The 19,049-nt window shown below is 39.5% G+C and overlaps 2 long non-coding RNA genes across 2 annotated transcripts in view; both read right to left on the reverse strand.

Annotated features, from left to right (window-relative positions):
* LOC117202021 (uncharacterized) overlaps positions 1-6,865 on the reverse strand; it is a 48,130-nt gene extending 41,265 nt beyond the window's left edge. Inside the window, exon 1 of the long non-coding RNA XR_004484198.2 lies at positions 254-6,865. This is a non-coding gene — a long non-coding RNA (uncharacterized LOC117202021). The remainder of the gene's footprint in view (positions 1-253) is intronic.
* Positions 6,866-7,335: 470 nt separating this feature from the next.
* Positions 7,336-19,049, reverse strand: part of LOC125963422 (uncharacterized) — a 29,946-nt gene continuing 18,232 nt past the window's right edge. Inside the window, exons 2-3 of the long non-coding RNA XR_007475385.1 lie at positions 16,099-16,289; positions 7,336-14,191 (exon numbers count right to left, since the gene is read on the reverse strand). This is a non-coding gene — a long non-coding RNA (uncharacterized LOC125963422). The remainder of the gene's footprint in view (positions 14,192-16,098; positions 16,290-19,049) is intronic.

The raw sequence follows: 19,049 nt of genomic DNA on the forward strand, positions 1-19,049 counted from the left end.
CACAGAATGAAATCATACTCTAGCTGTAATCTTATTATCAGCATAGCCAATAGTTCCAGGAGGCTACCTGTGCAATTCCAAACCTCAGCATGCTAAAGTCCTGGCAAAATCTTATATAAGGGCATCATCCATCCATCTTTCATGTCCATCTAACACTATGCCTTCTGCATGTGCACTTAACAAGTATGTGTTTAATGAAAGTACATTTTTGCAGGTGTGGCAAGCAAAGCTGTTCATAATGCAGTCCACTCACATTTTGAAGCTTTTCCCTTTGTTATAGAGTCAGGCACTTCCTTTGATTCTTAGTGATGCATATCCTCCTTTTTTTTCTTCATCCTAACACGGAAAACCAAAAAGGCAGTTGTTAGCCACACATCGGAATACAAGTGGCCATAATAACATGTGAACATATTAAAGAAAACATGAAAACTAAATTATTCATTATACTAACTTACTTTACAAACCTTAGTTATCCAAGTGTAGATAAGACTCTGAGGAAACTGTATCAGTGTTTGAACGATTTAGGAAAGAATATCCCCCCAAATTGTGGGACAAAGAACACTATGAAAGCCAAAACATAAAAGGGAATTTTAATTTAAGTCCTCAAGCCATCAATGAACCCAAAAGATTTCAAAGTAGAATAAAAGTAGATAGATATGCAATAAAATGTTGTATAAATATTAATACGATGGGCTCTTGTTAACTGCGGATTCCACATCTGAATGTTCACCCAACCAAAATTTGATCCGCAGTTGGATGAATCTGTGGATTCGGAACCTGCCACTAGGGAAGGCCAATTGTACTACATCATTTATACAAGGGACTTGAGCATCTGTGGATTTTGGTATCCTCGGAGGTCCAGGAAGCAATCCCAGATGGATACTGAGAAATGACTGGAGAGAGAAAAACAGAGACAGACCATAGTTATCATTAGTATTTTCAAATATGTTCTCACACAAAGTAAGTTAAGAACCACTGGTCTAGGACCCAGTCCACCAGAAAATTCCCAATTCACCCTGGACAGAGTCTTTTCCATCTGCATACAAGAATTGCTCTCATTAAGATTTGCTTCTTTAAGTTGGCAGAATAATATTATTTAGATTCTCTTAGTAAAAGATCAGACATGTCAAGGGGATATGGGGATATATGTATAGGAATAGCTGATTCACTTTGTTATACAGCAGAAACTAACACACCATTGTAAAGCAATTATACTCCAACAAAGATGTTAAAAAAAAAAAAAATGTAGGATCTAATTCCCATCCAGAGGAAAGACCTTAAACATTTAAGTGTTGTTTCAGATAGCTACCTGTCATTTTATTAACTGGTGAAAGATGAGTCTTTTCAAGTTTGGCTGTTTTCTCTTGGTTTAAGCTTTCCTATTTACTTTTTCATGTGATTATCATAAGAATAGAGCTTGTCAGATGTTTGTTTATTGGTGTTGGGTTGCCTTTAGTTTGGGGTGCTTTTTTCTTTCTTTCTTTCTTCTTTTGTGGTTGATGATTGTTTTTTTTACTCAAAATTAACCACATAGCATGAGGAATTGCATGTTGTGTAAGGTCTGTCATCAACCAGGATGGGGTTCAAATTTCACCCTAGCAGTGTTACTCTAGATAAACCAATTCCTGTGACTCTCTTTCCTCATCTGTAAAATGGAGATATAATAAATTTGGCTTAATCTGGTGAGCAGATTAAAGGAGACATGACTATAAAGCATTTGACACATTGCCTTTTATATATTAAGCAGAGAATAAATTTTATCTATTATTATAATTCTGCATATTTTGCCTGTGTATTTGTAATCATTAAGAGTGCATATCCTATTTCAATATTATTACAGCAGCTGCATAACAATGAATATCAAGAAAATATTTTATACTTCCATTTCCTGTTCTAACTATTATAAGCAAGAGTTTGATGAACATTTTCGAGCATAATCTTTTTGGTACTGAGAATGGATTCCTAGAAGTAAAAATTAATTGGTCATGGGTTATAAAAAAATCTCATGGCTCTTGATACACATGGTCAAATGAGTTTCCAAAAGGGTTTTGCCAACGTACCCTCATCTCAGCTATACAGAGTGTCAGTTTCGCTGCTCTTTGGTGAATAATGGGAATTCCTATTTACCAGTAATAAAAAGAAAAAAAATTAAAATAATGAAAAGACTCTGTATACGTAAGCCATTGTGTTTCCAGATCTAGGAAAAAAACATTCTTTGAATGGTACACATTTCCATTCCTTCAACATCAGCAAGTTTCCGTCCAAGTGTTTTCTCAAAGTGTTATATTCAACCTCTCAGGAACTTTTCATCCTACAGTCACACACCTTGTAGTTTTCTGGCTGAGCGAAGTCACAGAAGGGAAGGAGAAGTTTCCTGGTTTCCTGTCAGCTGTCCAGTTGTCCCATGAAGACCAGCGATTCACTGCCTGCCGCGGGCATGAAAACACTGCACGCAGGACCATTCCCAGAGGAAATGGGACCTAATGAGACTCATACATAAATATTTTCTTGCAAAGTGGAATACTATAGAATGACACAGCACACATCAGACCACAAAACAGGGAAGGTATAACCCAAGGAGGCATATCACCTGAGCCCTGAAAGGGATAATCTGAGGAGGAACAGTTGGTTTGTGCCGCTTTGCAAGAGACATAAATAAGAGCTGGTTTTGTGGCAAGAGAGAAAAAAAAAAGGAAAGAAAAGAAAGAGAATACTTTGGCCTTTGGTAGTGAATTTATACACGTGAGAGGTGAGGGATTGACAATGTTGAAATGGAAATTTTCTAACTCGAGGTGACCAAGTAGAAGCTTTTTCTTCCCTTTCTACATTAATGTCCTGCTGACCCCCTCTTTCTCTTTAAACAAATCTTGAGGAGCCCCAGAATTTCATTTGAAATCTATGTGGGCATTGTTCTAATAAGAAAGCATCTGACCACCCTCCACACCAAACTGTCCGATGAGAAATCTCTTTTAAGATGCTGTCACTTAGAAGGCTAGTTCAACGGCTTCTCCTGGCTCAGTTACAATGCAGTATTCACATAAGGCGCAAATCACAGTTGGGCTCTTTCGACATTTATGGATGGTGTAGCATTATTTATTAAATTCCAGAATCTGGTGTTGGTTAAATAGGCTAAAATGATTAGTGACTCCAAAGATGGAGACCATTGGCATGACATTTTATCCTGGCTCCATGGATGTCTGCACACGTGGGTGTGAAGCACACCTAAAAGCAGGCAACAGGGTAGAAGGGATAAAGACTCAGCCTCCTATCGCTATTACCTGTGTGACCCTAATCAAGCAATGAACCTCTCTGGGCCTTTGCTGCTACTCTGTTAAATGGAGATAGTAACACCTGCCTTGCAGAGTTATGTGAGGAAAGCGCCAGTTCCCAGTACAGCGGAGATTCACTGTTGTGGCCTCTCCCGTTGCGGAGCACAGGCTCCAGACGCACAGGCAGCGGCCATGGCTCACGGGCCCAGCCGCTCCGCGGCATGTGGGATCTTCCCGGACCGGGGCACGAACCCGTGTCCCCTGCATCGGCAGGCGGACTCTCAACCACTGCGCCACCAGGGAAGTCCCCGGGGAGATTTTTATGTCTACACACATGAGCGCACACACACGCATATGTGAATATGTGTGCGTGCACTTGAGTTTTTGAAAATCAATTACACCTCTCCGTTTTTATAGCTCACAAGGTGAGTTTTGAAAAGTCAATCAAGAAAGGAAGGAAAGAAACAGATTTTCCTTTCTAACAAGAAAAAGCAATTAAACGTCAAATATGAACTGTTCCTGGGAGTAAATTTTTTTAATGGGTTAAAGACTTGGCCATTATAGACCTCCAATATGTAATTTCTAAGAAAGGACCAGGTAATATATATATTTTTTTAATTAAGTGGAAGATAAAACGCTAGAACCAGTGGATCCATTCAGAAACCACTTTTTTAGCCATTTTCCAGAGCTTCCCGATTGCATCATGCCTTTTAAGAGGCCCGATTTATTTAACAGCACTTTATTTTAAACCTTCATTTGTGAAAAGCATTGATTTATGATGGGCTGATTAAAGCAATGGTATCTTAAGCAATAATTATTTCAATTATTGGACTTTCACCAATGTGCATTATTCTGGCTTGCTCTCCATTCTTTCCCCATTTTGATTCACTATAAGAGAATATGGTAGGTGACTTAATTTTGAAAAATTCCTGTACAAATGTAACATGAGAAAGAAAGGTATAGACAGATGGACTGCTGTACCCTTTTTGATGATGTGAGGGTATGGTATTTTAATATGCTCTGACAAACTTGAACAAGTCCCTGATGGGCTCCTACTCAATATCATTTGGATTATTCCAAGCTCCAAGCCTGCTCTATTCTCCCTGGAGCACAGAGGAGTCATAGGAATGTACATACTAAAGATGACCCCTCGAAGCCTAGTACTTAGAATCTTGCCTTCTCTTTTCATGGACCTGGAGAAAACAGTTAAGCTCGCACTCAGATCTTTAACTCAATTCAAAATTAGCACTGATATAATGCAGACCAGATATTCTCTCCTGATCTGAGAGCCTGTCCTGTGGACCAGGCTGGTAAATAAAACAGTGAAATTGGCCTGGAGTCATATGCTAGGGAATAGTGGCAACTTGGAAGGGACACTGTATAATGGGGGCAGCTGCTCCTGGGCCCCAGCTAATTGTCACCAGCTGTGGCCCAAACGGTCCCACATCTTTAGATTTTTCAAAAGAATCCAGAAATCCATACTGTTGTGTGAAGTTGAAGTTTCTCAGTTTCTAAAGGTTAGAAAAGCACTGGCCAAATTTAGCCTGTAGGCCACCTCTGCTCTACTTCCTAGTTGGTGCACAAGTGGTCAATCCATCTAGTTACTGGGGAGAAGATATGCCACACATTTTTTAAATTAACAAAGTATTTTTATTCCACTATTTCACAAACATTTAATGGAAATATATTATGTGCTAAGAACTACATGCGGGGCACTGGGAAAGCAAAAAGAAAGTAGCACCTAGTATCTGCCATCAAGGAATTGACAGTCTAGCTTTTATGTATATGAACCATGAAGGACTTGGGGTTTAAAATCTTAAGAGGAAAAGCAACCTAACATTGGGGCTCAGTCTATCACATTCCTTTTTGTACATAGCTCCTTTGTTATCCTTCAGGTAAGTTAGTTTGTCCCTATGTTCTGCTTTGAAGCTCTCTTTTAATTTCAGGACTACTCCCATGAATATTAAAGTCCACGTCACGCACAGTCCCATTAAAACCCCCAACAGCAATTGGAAGGGAAAATTCCATTTGTACCTTGACAGTTTATCTCCATCAAATCAACTTTACAGATTTCTTAGTTTGGTGCTATTAACTAGACTCTTGCATGATTTGAATCTAGTTATTCTATGCTGCTGTAGTTTTTATGAGAGCTGATCAGCAAATGCTTTATGTATTAATCCCTCTGGAAAATCACCTTAATAACTTTTTTAAGTTTTGGGGGGGAATTATAGAAGTCCCAAGGCACAAATGAAAGCGTTTGGGTCCAGCCATTAGAATTTTCAGTTTAGCACTTGAAAAATGATGCACCTAATTGCTTTACAGAAGAAAATCAGATCAAAGTTAAGATTCTTTCTTCTTAAACTCTGTAATTATTTCTCAGACTCCTACTTGAAGTGCCTTAAAGTACTTCCATTGAAATGTATATGGGCTTTTTCCCTCTTTCTTTTAAATATGCCTTGACTTTGCTGGGTCGCTTTTCATTGCCCTCTTTGATGGCACGACCTGAAAGGAAAGTCCTCAAACATCACCATCACTTGCATGGTATAGAAACAGACAAAACAGGTGGGGTGCAGTGCTAAGAGCCAGGCATTGCACCAATTTAAAAACAGCATTTGATACAGTCTGCAGCTCAAAAACAGGCAATTACAGGTGGTCTCATTTCCTTCTTTGCGTATAATTCCCAGTCAACCCTTTGCATATAGATCCCCTCCCCATCCTCTTTTTCCCAGCCCATCCCCATAGCAAGCTCATGTATGGCTTCTCAGGGGGCATTGAATCATGGGTAACATGCTCTGACTGCTGTGGGTACTGGATGTTGGGGGACATTTGACGCTTCTCATTTGCTTAACACAGCAGGCAATTCTTACAAGGTCACTGACTTTCTCAGTTGAAGCTACTGTGCTGATTCATTGCCAAACCCAGTATTTGACAGATGAAGGAGAAGAGACTGAGAGAAGGGAGGTGACTTGCCTGGGGTCACACAGCTGGCCACAGTGACTTCCGTCTAGCGCTCTCCCCACTGCCACTCACAGCCATGGTACTGTACAAACCTCGTCTCAAACAGAATTTTACTTAGGCTTCACAATAAAAACTAATGTATGATAAAAGCACAAATGGGCTCCTGTTTTGCGCCAAGAGCCTGCCCATCGCCAGAGACTCAACAATGAATGGGAAGCAGCCTAATCCTGATTCAATCACCTGCTGATGATTTGTCCCCCCTGAATTGATGCACAGAGGGATCATTGACTGAACGCTGCCTAGATTGTAAAAGGAGGAACCTTAGAACTTTCTTCCCAACTTTTGTTTTACAGAGGAGGAAACTGAGGCCCCTAAAAACCTTAAGAGCTAATTCACACCAGAGGCAGGTCTAGAACCCATGATGCTGATCACTGAGCCATGTTCTCTTCACTTCCGTGCATCCATCTAATTCCGAATGCAACCTAACTTGGGGGCCCAACCTACCACATGGATCCCAGATATCTCCTTTGTTATCCTTCAGGTAAGTTAGTTTGTCAAGTGCTCTGCTTTGAAGCTCCTTTTTAATTTGAGAACTAGTCCCATGAATACTAGAGTTCATGTAAGGTACATTCCATCAAAATCCCCAACAATTGGACAATGGTTCCTGGGACCCAGAGTTTAGCATGCAGTGACTGGCACAGTACACATGGGTCCCAAGGGGCAGAGATTGGGGACATCTCAGTAAAGAGGGGCAGCTCATGAATAGAGCCTCCATTCCCAGCTAGGGGCTCTTGGGTTCTGCCAAGCTCTGGGCTTAAACGTGAAAACTGGACAGTACACAGAACAGCACGTACCCATAGCTCTGACATATTCAAGACAAACCCAGAGAAGTGGAGTGATAAGCCAATGTCCACTGAGACCCTGGGGTTAGTGTTTGTACCTTTGCCAGACTAATGGGCTTTTTAGGCTTCCCATAGATATATTTAAAATAGTAGCTGCAGTTTATATATATTTTCAATGACCTTGTAAATCAATAGTATTCAGTAATCTTAGCTGAAACTATAAATGGCTGCTGGACCCATTAAAGAAGTAAGTTAGATCTTCTATTTTTTTTAATATGGTCTTCCAGGAAGCTGCCTCTGGACATAAGTACAGAAAATTAACACAATAAGTAAAGCATTATAGAACAGCTATTAACAGATTACACTAATAAAAACCAAATGGGGGCTTTAATGCTGCCCCTCTGGGAGAGAAGGACAGATAAAATAAACAACAGGAAAAGAATATGGAGTAAAGGAAATTGATTTTAAACAATAATAATACAGAAACCTCCCACCACGTTAAAAAAAAAAAAATTAGATCTCTAGCTTCACTTTGGGAAAGATAGAAGGAAATTTTCACTCTGCCTTGGTAAGACTTAAGTTTGATACTAATAAGCGTGTTATCCAGGCTAACAAATTGGAAAAATGAAGACGTGCTGACAAGGAAGTTCTTAAATGCCAGGCACATGGCCACAAGGACTATTTACTGTAATATCAAAATGAGGAGCCCTTCCGGTCTCCTTCAGCAGAAGAGGAAATCTAAACATTTGGAGCTCATGGTCCGTCACGGTAGGACGAAAAGTCGGTTCCAATGATACTTGGCATTCACAGCAAAGGCCACGCCACACAGAGGAGTAAGAGTTTCTATCTCCTTGGGAGGTGTTCATGGAGATGTGTAGTTTAGAACTGCACACACACACACACGCACCCGCCCCAGGTACAGCACTGCCTGTTGGCTAAATCCTAAAATCCTTGAGCGTGCTCGGGGTTAACTCTATGTAGAAATTTATAGTAGAGAAGGGTCTCTTCTTTCCATTTTGTTACCTATAACATGGCCCATATCCCTACCTGCAAACCTAGCCGGAAGCTAACAGTTCATCTTTGTGAGTGCCTGCTAGTTGCCAAGTGTCCTCCAATATGCCTTACACATGTTGTCTCTCATTCCTGTATTTTGCTTGCAAGGCAGGTAATGATCCACAATCAGAGTTGAAGAAATGAAGGGTCAGTGTGATCCAGAGACTAGTTCCATTTCCCACCTTGTAGACACTCACCCTTCTTCCTTCCCATAGGTAACCCCGGCAGGATCCCTAACTGTTGCTGTTACTCTTTTCCTCACTCTGTCTTCACATATTGTTCTAACCAGCTGAACCCATGGAGCCAATCCTTTTTTGCATGGCATATGCAAAATCCCAGGTTATTTTTACTTTTCACTGGCAAAAAGTCAGCAAATTCAAATGAAATGATAATTTCTATGTGAGAAAAATAGTTTAGCATTTTCTTAAAATGCAAACTTAAAAAAAAAAATCTTACACAAGACTCTAACTTTTAATTTGGCAGAAAATAACCCGGTGGTTTCGTGGGATACACTAAGTAAAACAATAGTGGTTTAAATGTGTTGGTCTCAGAATTGAAGGTGAGCTTTACCACAGCGAAATGTGGGTGTTTCAACTAGAAAAGAAGCGTCGGTAGGTAAGAGATGGGGTTGTCTGTATGGAGATAGACCACTCGTGTATTAAAAGGGGATGACTTGTTCAATACTGGGCAGAGAGGGGCTGGGAGGTATACAAGGGAACCAGTAAACAGAGGTTCAGGAAGGGAGATTGAAATTTGAAGCTTTGAACACATTCTAAAAGCTGCAGTCCTGCAAAACTACGTTGTTTTCAGGCCACCACACGTGGTAGTAAAATACTGGAGTCATTCCGAATAAAGAATATTTTAAATAATGTGGAAGTTTACTCTTTGGTAATAAGACAGGGAAAAAATGAAGAAATTATATAATTTGAAGGAAAGGGACAAAAGTATCATTTTCTACAGATGATAAGATTTAATTAGATGGCTCAAAAGAATCCACTGGCAAACTCTTTGAATAAGAAACCAGTAAAGTGGGAAAATACAAAATAAAAAAGCAAAACTACAAAATAAAAATCACTTTCCTCAGAAAACAGTTATAAGATTTAATAGGGAAACTGTATTCACAATAGCAATGAATAAATTTGACACCATGCACATTGAAAAATACATGAAGAAACTACAAATTTAATAGTTCACGTGAAAAAATAAATTAGAAGGCATGCTTTACTTCTAAATGAGAAAACTCAGTATTAAAGACCTCAAATCCTCACACAGTAATGTATCAATTGTCTTTTCTTACATTTTGAACTTGATGAGTTCTTATGGGATAACAAATAAGGAGGCATAACCCAGAAAACTAATTGTAATGAGAAAAAAAAAAAAAACTTTGCATTACTGGATATGAAAGCATATTCTTAAATTGTGATAATAAAAATGGAGGGTTTTGGCAAAAAAAAGTGATGAAGACAGAAAGATAATGAATAAAATTTTAAAATACAGAAATAAGCCCAATAGCATACAACATTTAGATCAGGAGGAAATAGATTCTTACCACACAGACCAAATATGTGACAGATTTAAATCCTTTAAAAAGAGCCACAAAAGCACTAGTGGAAAATATAGGTTAACATTTCTCTGACCCTGGGATGTGCCTTTCTGAACATAAAAGTAGAGGAAGAAAGACTAAATGAAAATAATTATGTATTTAAATTCATAAACATATACATTAAAAATCCATTCACAATTAAAACTTAAGTGACAAAATGAAGAAATGCTTGCAATGGGCAATAGTGAAAGGGTTAACAAATTTAATAGGCAAAGAACTTTTACAACTTTATATGCAAAGAACTAACACAATTGAAAAATTGAATAGAACTTCTACAATTTTAAATAAATAGAAATTAGAATAACAGACAAATAACATACACACAAGACAGCCAAGAAACATGAAGAAGCTAGAATCACAATCAAGAAAATACGAATCACAGTAGGTTCTAAGTTTCTTAGTTTGGAAAGAATTAATGATGGTTTGTGAATTCTGTATTCTCACTCACTGCAGGTGGGAATATAAACTGGCATAAATACTTTGGAGGGCAACTCTGCAAATTTTAGCCCCAAAAAGACTTTGACCCAGGAATTTCACTCACAGTAATTTCCAGAGGGAACAGAGATGCACACAAACATTTTAAAAAGGCAAAAAGTTACATGAATATCTAACTAGAGGTCAAATGAATTATGATACCTTCAAATAAGGAAATATGATGCCAACATAAAAATCATGTTTTATAATAGTTTTAACAACATGAGCAAATATATATAAGGACTTGTCAGATGGGAAAACCGGATTCCAAAATAGTGGATGACAGCAAGGCGTCAGTCTTACTTTTCCAACATACAAATATATGCGTGTAAAAAAGGAGAGGAAAAAGATGAGAAAATACATATCAACACGTTGACAATGATTATATACAAGCGGTGGGACTAGCAATTTGTATTGACTTCTTTGTGCTTTTCCATAATTTCCAAATGTTCTGCGATGAACGTGTATTATTTTTGCAATCAAGAAAAACATTGTTTCATGTGTGTTTTAAATCCTAGCTGGCTGGAAGCGTGGAACTGTGAGGTAGGCTGTCCAGAGAGAATGCTGCAGGAGTATAAAGGGAACTTCTCAACCCCGTGAGTCTATGCCTTTACCTTATCCTGGCTTTTTTTTGCTCTTTTTTGTCAGTTCTCGGAAAGTTTGCAGCTTCCAACACCATTTTACATGCTCCTCCTGTGACTGACAGAGCAGTGTCCCAACAATACTTAATGTATTTTGGGTCAGGGGCCCGTGGGTCAGCAAGGTTATTAATAAACATCGCCTCTTGTTCTAATTTGGGTCCCTTCTCTCCTTCTTGTCTCTCCTCCTGCCCTGCTTTTCCTTTCACATCTCTTTCTGTCTGACCCTTTTCCCCTTCTCCCTGATCTCAAAGATTTGGCCTTCATTTTAGCTCGACTTCTGGCACTTTTACCGTAACACTTTTCTGATGTATTTGTTGGTCCTGTTAAGTTTTCATAGGGAATTTCATTTGTGAGGAAAGATTTCGTGTCCTAAATCGATTTGACGTGGGTTGATATGATTCTCTGATCTGACATGCCTGGGAGGTGGGGGGATAAGTCAAATTGAGGCAAATGTGGATGAGCAGGGGAAGGACCTTGTTTCTGAAAAAGAATTTTTGTTAAACAATATTCACTGACCACAGAATTAGCCAGATTTAAGAGGCCACTACTACGATCAACTCTACACAAGAGGAAGAGAGCTGGAAGGCAGAAGTCAGCTTAATTTTATTATTATTTTTTCTATTATCTTTGATGAGACAAAAAGAATTTAAAGAATTTATCATGTATATTTGGATGTATGTACACCCATTTTATTTTCTTTTTTAGAGCTTGATTTATGACCTTAGCTTATATTTAGAGTAAATCTTGTTGTATTTTTTCTGATTTTATTACACAAATAGAAGTGGCTGCATGGTCATCACCACTACCAAATTTTTACACATCAGCTCTTCAAAGCCCCTGAATTTGGTACAAATTCAATTTTTGTTTTTACTTTCAACATTTTCTAACTGCAATTTCAAACCAGACAAGATTCCTTTGTCAACTGAAAAAAGTCAATTCCTACACACACACAAATTTGCATGTACTCTTTCCAAATTTATTAAACTTCAGTTGCTATTTTCTTCTAATAAACATAATATCGCATCTCCCATCAGAGCGTTCAGAGTTAAATGTGCCAATGGGAGTTACTTAACAATGATAGAGCAACATATTTATATCAGAAAACATATAAAAAGAAATGTTTGAATCTTTACTTAATTACTCATACTTTTCAAATTTACCTATTGCACTTTTTCCTGTTCAAGAACGCCTTCTTTTTTAAATGTGACCTAGACTACCCTTTTTAGAATGACTGGAAGTCTTTTAGAGTGATATAATTTTTTAACACATGATTAACATGATTAATTCTACTATAAACTAGGGTCCTCATATTGAAAAAACTGAAAAAAAAAATGAAGAAATGGCAAGGAAGCTAAATTTATCCAGAAGAAAGATAGTTTTCTATACCTAAACTTATTATCATGAAACATACTAGTTTTGTTGCATTACCAGAATTGCACCTGAGTTTGGTCTTTCACAAACTAAGACAATCTATGTGAACTTTGAATGAACTATGCATTCCACTTCTTAATATGGTCACCCCTCACCACTGTACATTAACAGTCAGACAGGCAGGGATCCTGAACTCAGTTCAAATCACCATTGGAAGTAGCCATTAATCAGACTTGACTAAATGTCTAATTTGGTTCCTTGCTTACTCTTTAGTGTTTGATTTTCCTTTTGAATGGATTATTCTTATCTGTTCTGTAACAACTATCAAAGGATGAGAATAGCTTTAAATGTGCTCTGTCACATGTGTGGCCATTTGTCACACATGGGATAATATTTATTTTCTTTAAACGCCATATTTTTCTTAATAGACCTAGGTTTGCATGAGCAGTAACTTGTTAGGCTGTCTTGGGTAAGAAGAGAGGAAAAAGAAGGAGGAGGAAGCTTTTCTTGAGTGCCTACTATGTACCATACAGTATGACATGTGCATCCATCCATTCGATGGAGCTTTTATGTTGTGCTAAGTGTTTCACACATCTTTTCTGGTATTGTCTGCACAGCATCACAGTGAAGAAGAACTTGTTAACCTCAGGATACAGATGAGAAAATTGGGGCTTAGAGATGTTAAGCAACATGTCTAAGACACACAATTAGGGTGATATGAAGCATGGATTGGCACCCAGGCCCTGCTCGCCAAACTATGGCACTTTCACTTATTATGAATAGACTTCATTGTCTGCAGTGGCAAGGGCTCAGAATACAGATTAAACCCTGGAGTTTATTGCAGGCTGGGCTTGAGGTCAATGACACCTGATCACTTATAAGGTATGACTTGGGGTTGTCTGAAAAGCCAAGAAAGACCTCCCAAAGAATTACATTAGATAACATGGCAAAAACGTTATGAAAGGACTAAAAATAAAATATAACACCCATGACACCGTCTGACTCAGACTAGTGGCTTTCAAGAGGTGGGCATCTATGTACCTTTGTTGTACCTATTTTAAATATTCTCTATTTAAAGAGGGTCACTGGTTCCAAGATGTTCCTCGAAATTTTGATAAATAAATGTTCTGAGGATCATCTATGTATGGGGAATTTTTCCCTCACATAATCAGGTTGGATGCAGAGCACAGTTTTATGCCCTGTAATAGGCCTTTTTTTTTTTTTTTTTTTTTCCTGATCTCTCTGTTTCGGCTGCTTCCAAGTCCCAGGCTGGGATCCGCAGGCTGTGGGATGAGGGTGGTGTGGCAGGTGGCAGGCTACAGTTCTTCATGCTCTAGGGGTAAGATTTCTTGTGAAAACGGACAGCTTTTTTGTTCTTCCTCAGCCTTTTTAACACACAGCCACATCTCTGGCTGCGCCTGCTGTGGTTGTGACTGTACTGAGCTAAATTTATGCTGCTGACAACTCGCACTGAAGTACATCGGTAGCACAGAGTCAGTGGGAGTTGTGTGTATATAAACTCGGGCAGCCCTTGGCCCGCTGAGTGTAATAGCATCTCTGCCTTGGTAGATTATGGGTATGATACGGGTGATGCGTAATGGATGGGGCAGTCTGTGTACAAATTTCCAATGACTTGCTACACCCCTTTAGGATGGTGGCTGTCAAAAGTGTTAGCAGGGCTGCCCTGGTGGCGCAGTGGTTGAGAGTCCGCCTGCCGACGCGGGGGACACGTGCCCCGGTCCCGGAAGATCCCACATGCAGCGGAGCGCCTGGGCCCGTGAGCCATGGCCGCTGAGCCTGCGCGTCCGGAGACTGTGCTCCGCAACGGGAGAGGCCACAACAGTGGGAGGCTCGCGTACAGAAAAAAAGTGTTAGCACTTTACACCCACAACAACCACGGATCCTATTACCTACCGGTGGCCACTGCGCTCACAGACCGCCTCTTCCTCCGCTTCTAGTAGGTAATTGCTGCAGGGGTACCTATCGAACATATACAAAGGAGGAAACACAGTTGAATTTTCTTCCTTGAGCTCCACTGTATTAATAGAAGGAGGAAAATACGGAACGTGTTTGAATTAGCCTGGACGGAAGTTCAAAGGGAATTCCATGTAAAAGATATCTCTGAAAGATTTCACATACAGAAACTGAACCAAGGGAGGCATTATGTTGCTATGCACTTAAATCAAGACCTACCCTGATGTCAGCGCTTCATTTGGGGTGTTAATGGAAAGGTACACAGATGTGGAAACTTCCACGCTGTGGATGATGTTTAAAACGTTTAAATTGTTTATCATGTCTTTTTGAATGAGTCTGACGATGGCTGGGGAATCTACAAAAGTTTAAACATGAAGATCTGACTAAGGAACGCTAGCATTCTTGGGTTAAGAGACTTTTCATGCTAAAAATAGACAGTGTCACCTCTCAGATTGGGGCAGGCTAACTAAGCTGTATCCTTGCTCTTTTTCTGAGCTGAGACTAAACTTCGTAGTGTGATTTTTGTGGTCTTCCAAGCTAAACTGAGACATAACAGATTAGCATCAATAAAGACACTGGTGACAATGATGATCGTTCCTAGAAAAATTGGGGGCAAAATAACCACCCCGATGATGGCCTGAGATTGAATGTGGACAACTTCTTTTTTATAATAGTATTGAAAATCTGTTAGCATTGGAAATCATAGCATTGATTATATTATCTGTCTGCATCTAGTGTCTAGAACACTATGGAAACTCACTCATCCATATACTCAATTTACTAGCCCTAAATATATTCCAGGCACAGTGCTAGTCTCTGGAGACACAGATACAAACGAGAGACTGTCCTTGTCCTTAGGGACCCTGTCTTGATTTATTTTCATTGTATAATAAATAGTGTATGCTATGTATCTGTCACTCGTCTAAGTGCTTTACATATATTAACTCATTTAATCATCAAAACAACCATAGGTATAGTTATATTATTATCCCCCATTTTACAGATGAGGAAACTGAGGTACTGAATCAGCAGGCCCAAGGCCACACACCTGCTATGTCAGCAGACCCAGGATTTAAATCCAGGCAAATCTAGTTCCCAGCGACCTTACTATTAATGGTTGCTTAGGAGCTAATTAAAGAAATAAAGCTTTAACTATTTTCAGCATAACTACTAGTGACATCAAAGAGCCTAGAAACCCCAGAAATCCTGGCTTCTGCCATATTCAGATCAATGATTGGGCAAAACTGTAAGAGACATGCTAATGCAATTTGTAAAGGAACAAAAGATGAGAGAGATAGACTCTAAAAGCCACCAAAAGCCAAAACAAAATGCAGTTTAATGGGGATAAACATGAGACGTTCTTAAATGCAATAAATCCCCCGTACAAGCCGTAGATGACTGAAGTCTGACTCCACAGTATGGGGGCTCCTCCCTGACCAGGGCTCTGATTAAAGTCACGTGACCTGATAGATAGCACTGGTCACGAGACTTCTGAATATTTTATTTTTTTCTGGATTCTTCTTAAGAGACTCTGGCAAACTAAGGCCAACTCAGGAAGACAAAACTTCTGCGTCCGTGTCATATGGGGCACTGGGGAACTTAGCCAATAAAACGAAAGCAGTGGCTTGAAGGGGTGGGGGAGAATGAAAGTTACCTTCAAGGTTTTGAAAGTCTGCCATATGATGTAGGGATGAGGTGTTTCAACTCTATTGCTTCTGAGGACAGACTCCAACTCTGTAGAAAGATGCTCCAGGGACACCGTTCTGGTTCCCACAGAAGGAACAAAACTTTCTAAAAAAAAGCTCCCAATAGTGGTAGCCTGGGGGAAAGGGAACCCTATCCCTCCCATCTCTTAGGTGGCTGGCCAGGGCTAACTGGCAACCTTCACCCAGACCTTCACATATTTACATTACCTGCCTTGAATTTACAACTCTTGAAAATGCTGAATCGGTGTCTGCCTGACCGTCTGCCCATTTCCAGACCTCTGGCTTCAGTGGGAAGTTGGACCAGTGTCCTCCAAGCTTCCTTCCAAGGGAGCCGTTCATGACTTCTTGATTCCATTATGGAGCCTTGAATTCCACAATGTTTTAGAAACCGGTTATCCCTGTTATATAGATGAAGAAATATCAGAGGGCTTAGTAACCAGCAGAGTGAGAGGCAGATAACATCTCCCCCTCACACATAGATTCCTGCTCACACTTGAATAGCTACTTCTACACAACCAACCTTAGCGTTGTTACAGAGCAACTTAGCCCTAACCTTATTCTAGAAAATTGGTCTGGTCCCCAGTGGCCACTATATCATTTAGCTGAGAGCTTACTATCATTTCTAAGTTAATTTGTGAGTTAATTGTAAATGTCAGGAAGCTCTGACACTGCCAAAAATGGTAAATTATTGAGATAGACCAGGGTCAGAAGAATCCAAAATTGAATAAATTTGGTTGTTGATCAGTTTTTATCGAAAAAATATGTTGACATCCAAGGGGACCGGAATGCCCTCAGATATGAGTTGCCTCAGAAGACAGCCCTCCATAAAGTGGACCCTGGATTACGGGGTAAAAAATGTTTTCCAAAACAAAACAAAATGTTTTCCGATCCTAAGATTCCCATAATACTCCACAATCACAATGCCAATCACGTTTTCATCTAAATGACTATCCAACCTATAGAACTTTAAAAAGAGCTCAGTCCCTACCTCTGGATACATCCAGTTTGATGGTCTAAATGTGGTATCGAAAGTGGTTAAATTCTAAACCTCTGAACACGTGCATTACGGCCACTGGTAAAATAATGACTCGTCTTTTCCACACCACTGGGTTTGGCAGGTCTGTGCTTCAGGAATAGATATGCCTCCCATTCTTCTTGCCTTCTGACCTCTGTGGTTCCTTTTCCCCCGGCAAGGTCAAGCCCTTAACATCAGGATTATGTTGAAAGAAAGACGAATATTTTCCCCAAACTTCTGGAATTATCAGGATTATATAAAGTGGGGGCTGGCCTCCTTAGTAAAGGGAGAAAACGAAATCTCATTCCCAAATTATTCTGACCTGTATTGGCCTCCAAGTTTTGGCCAAATGATGCCTCTTTTTTGCCCACATGGCTGTATTTACCATAATCTGTGTCTCTCCATTCTCAGCAGTACAGTCCTCATGGTAATGATGCCACTAACTCCCATTTGTTACGGATTAATCCACAGCATATTGGAAAACGGAGTTAAAGTGGAATGCAATGGTAATTAAGCAAAAGATGTCAGAGAGCCTTTACTTTTAACTTCTTTTGCAAAAATCATTTTTGAGGAGTGGCAAACTGAAAAACCACATCCTGACACAGCATCCACAGTCAATTAGCCCCTTCCCTGAGTGAGAAAATGCACGCTTTCCTTGCAGAGGATCTGTGTTAAACATCTTACCTGGAAGACAACATTCAGTTCCCCATTCATTGACATTTTAAGGCAAGTAACAACAGGGTTTTTCTAGCTGCTTTTCTCTACCCTCAGACACACAGGTCAAAAGAGAAGGCAATGTTAGGCTGAAATTTCTGTAATTTACAATCTCCAGCTTGTGGGCCAGAGCCAAAGGGCTCTTGGCTACAAAGTGTAAACAGAGCATTGTTGCCTCTTAATCTGGGTAATTGGTCCCAAATGCTGTTGCCACTTTTCAGATCAGATGCTTTACATACTTTTTAAAGAACCTGGAACTTTTCTCCTTTGGCAGAGAAAAGTTTGGTGCATTAACTCAGTCTTTTCATCAGCACTAAGACTCCTATAAAGAGCCATGTGATTTCATTTGGGGGCCTGTAAACACAGGAGACTGGGGGCCCGCTTGGAGAGTTCCAGTCCATGTTTGAATGTTCATCCATCTATCGTTTGCTCCCCCATCCAAGCCAACTTCAGAGTGTTTACTTAACAGACATAGCTTCTGCAAAAGTTGAGCAGACAGGCCACCTCCTAGAGGGTGCCCCCAGTTATCAGAAGCCAGGTTATGTCCCATTCCAGCAGAACGTGTTCTTATCAGTACATGCCTTATGTGTGATGCACCGCAGTAAATTTGGCCTAAAACCAGTTGTTCTGTGACATCATCTTCTGGGAGAAGTCCTGGGGATGCTGTGGGAGAGAAGACAGTGTATGGTGTTCTGGGAGGAGACGAGGCTTGGGACGATGCAGGGGGACCACAGGCTGCATGACCCTGGGCAGGTAACACAACCTCCCTGAGCCTCGGTTTTCATATCTACAAAATGGAGCTAATAATATAAACTTCACAAACTCATCATGAGAATTAAATGAGAAAGTGAATATAAAGGTTATGGGGGCATTCCACATACTATTATGAGGTAAAGTAATTTTAAAGCCATATGGCTTAAAAAATACTTTACATCATAATAGTATATATATATTAATAATTGTATAGTATATATATATTACTATCATATAGTAATATATGTAATAGTATATATTATATATATATTTATATATATGTATGTGTATCTATATATATATATAATATATATATGCCTATCTTTCTGCTTCAACCTACACGAGGCAGGGAACATATTTTTGTTTTCCTGTGAAATCTCTGATTTAGGCTTCAGTATTCCAAGAAAATATAGCTTTCATTACTGGTCTTGCAAGAAAATGACAAAATCTGAGTTCCCTTAATTTGTTTTTCTCTTAGACCTTCCTCTTTACCTATTTCCAATCTCCCTGGTGACATTTGTAGGCCTTCATTTTCCTTCTAAATATTTCTAGAGTGCTATTGAGTTCTATATTAACTATTGCTTCTCCAAGTTTCCCTTATTTAGTTCTTCTGATCTTTCCTCCCAAGTCAATCTCTCACCCTGTCATTTTTGTACTTTTTTCTTTGAATTCCAGT

This window comes from Orcinus orca, chromosome 2 (assembly GCF_937001465.1).
Source record: "Orcinus orca chromosome 2, mOrcOrc1.1, whole genome shotgun sequence".
NCBI classification, from domain to species: domain Eukaryota; kingdom Metazoa; phylum Chordata; class Mammalia; order Artiodactyla; family Delphinidae; genus Orcinus; species Orcinus orca.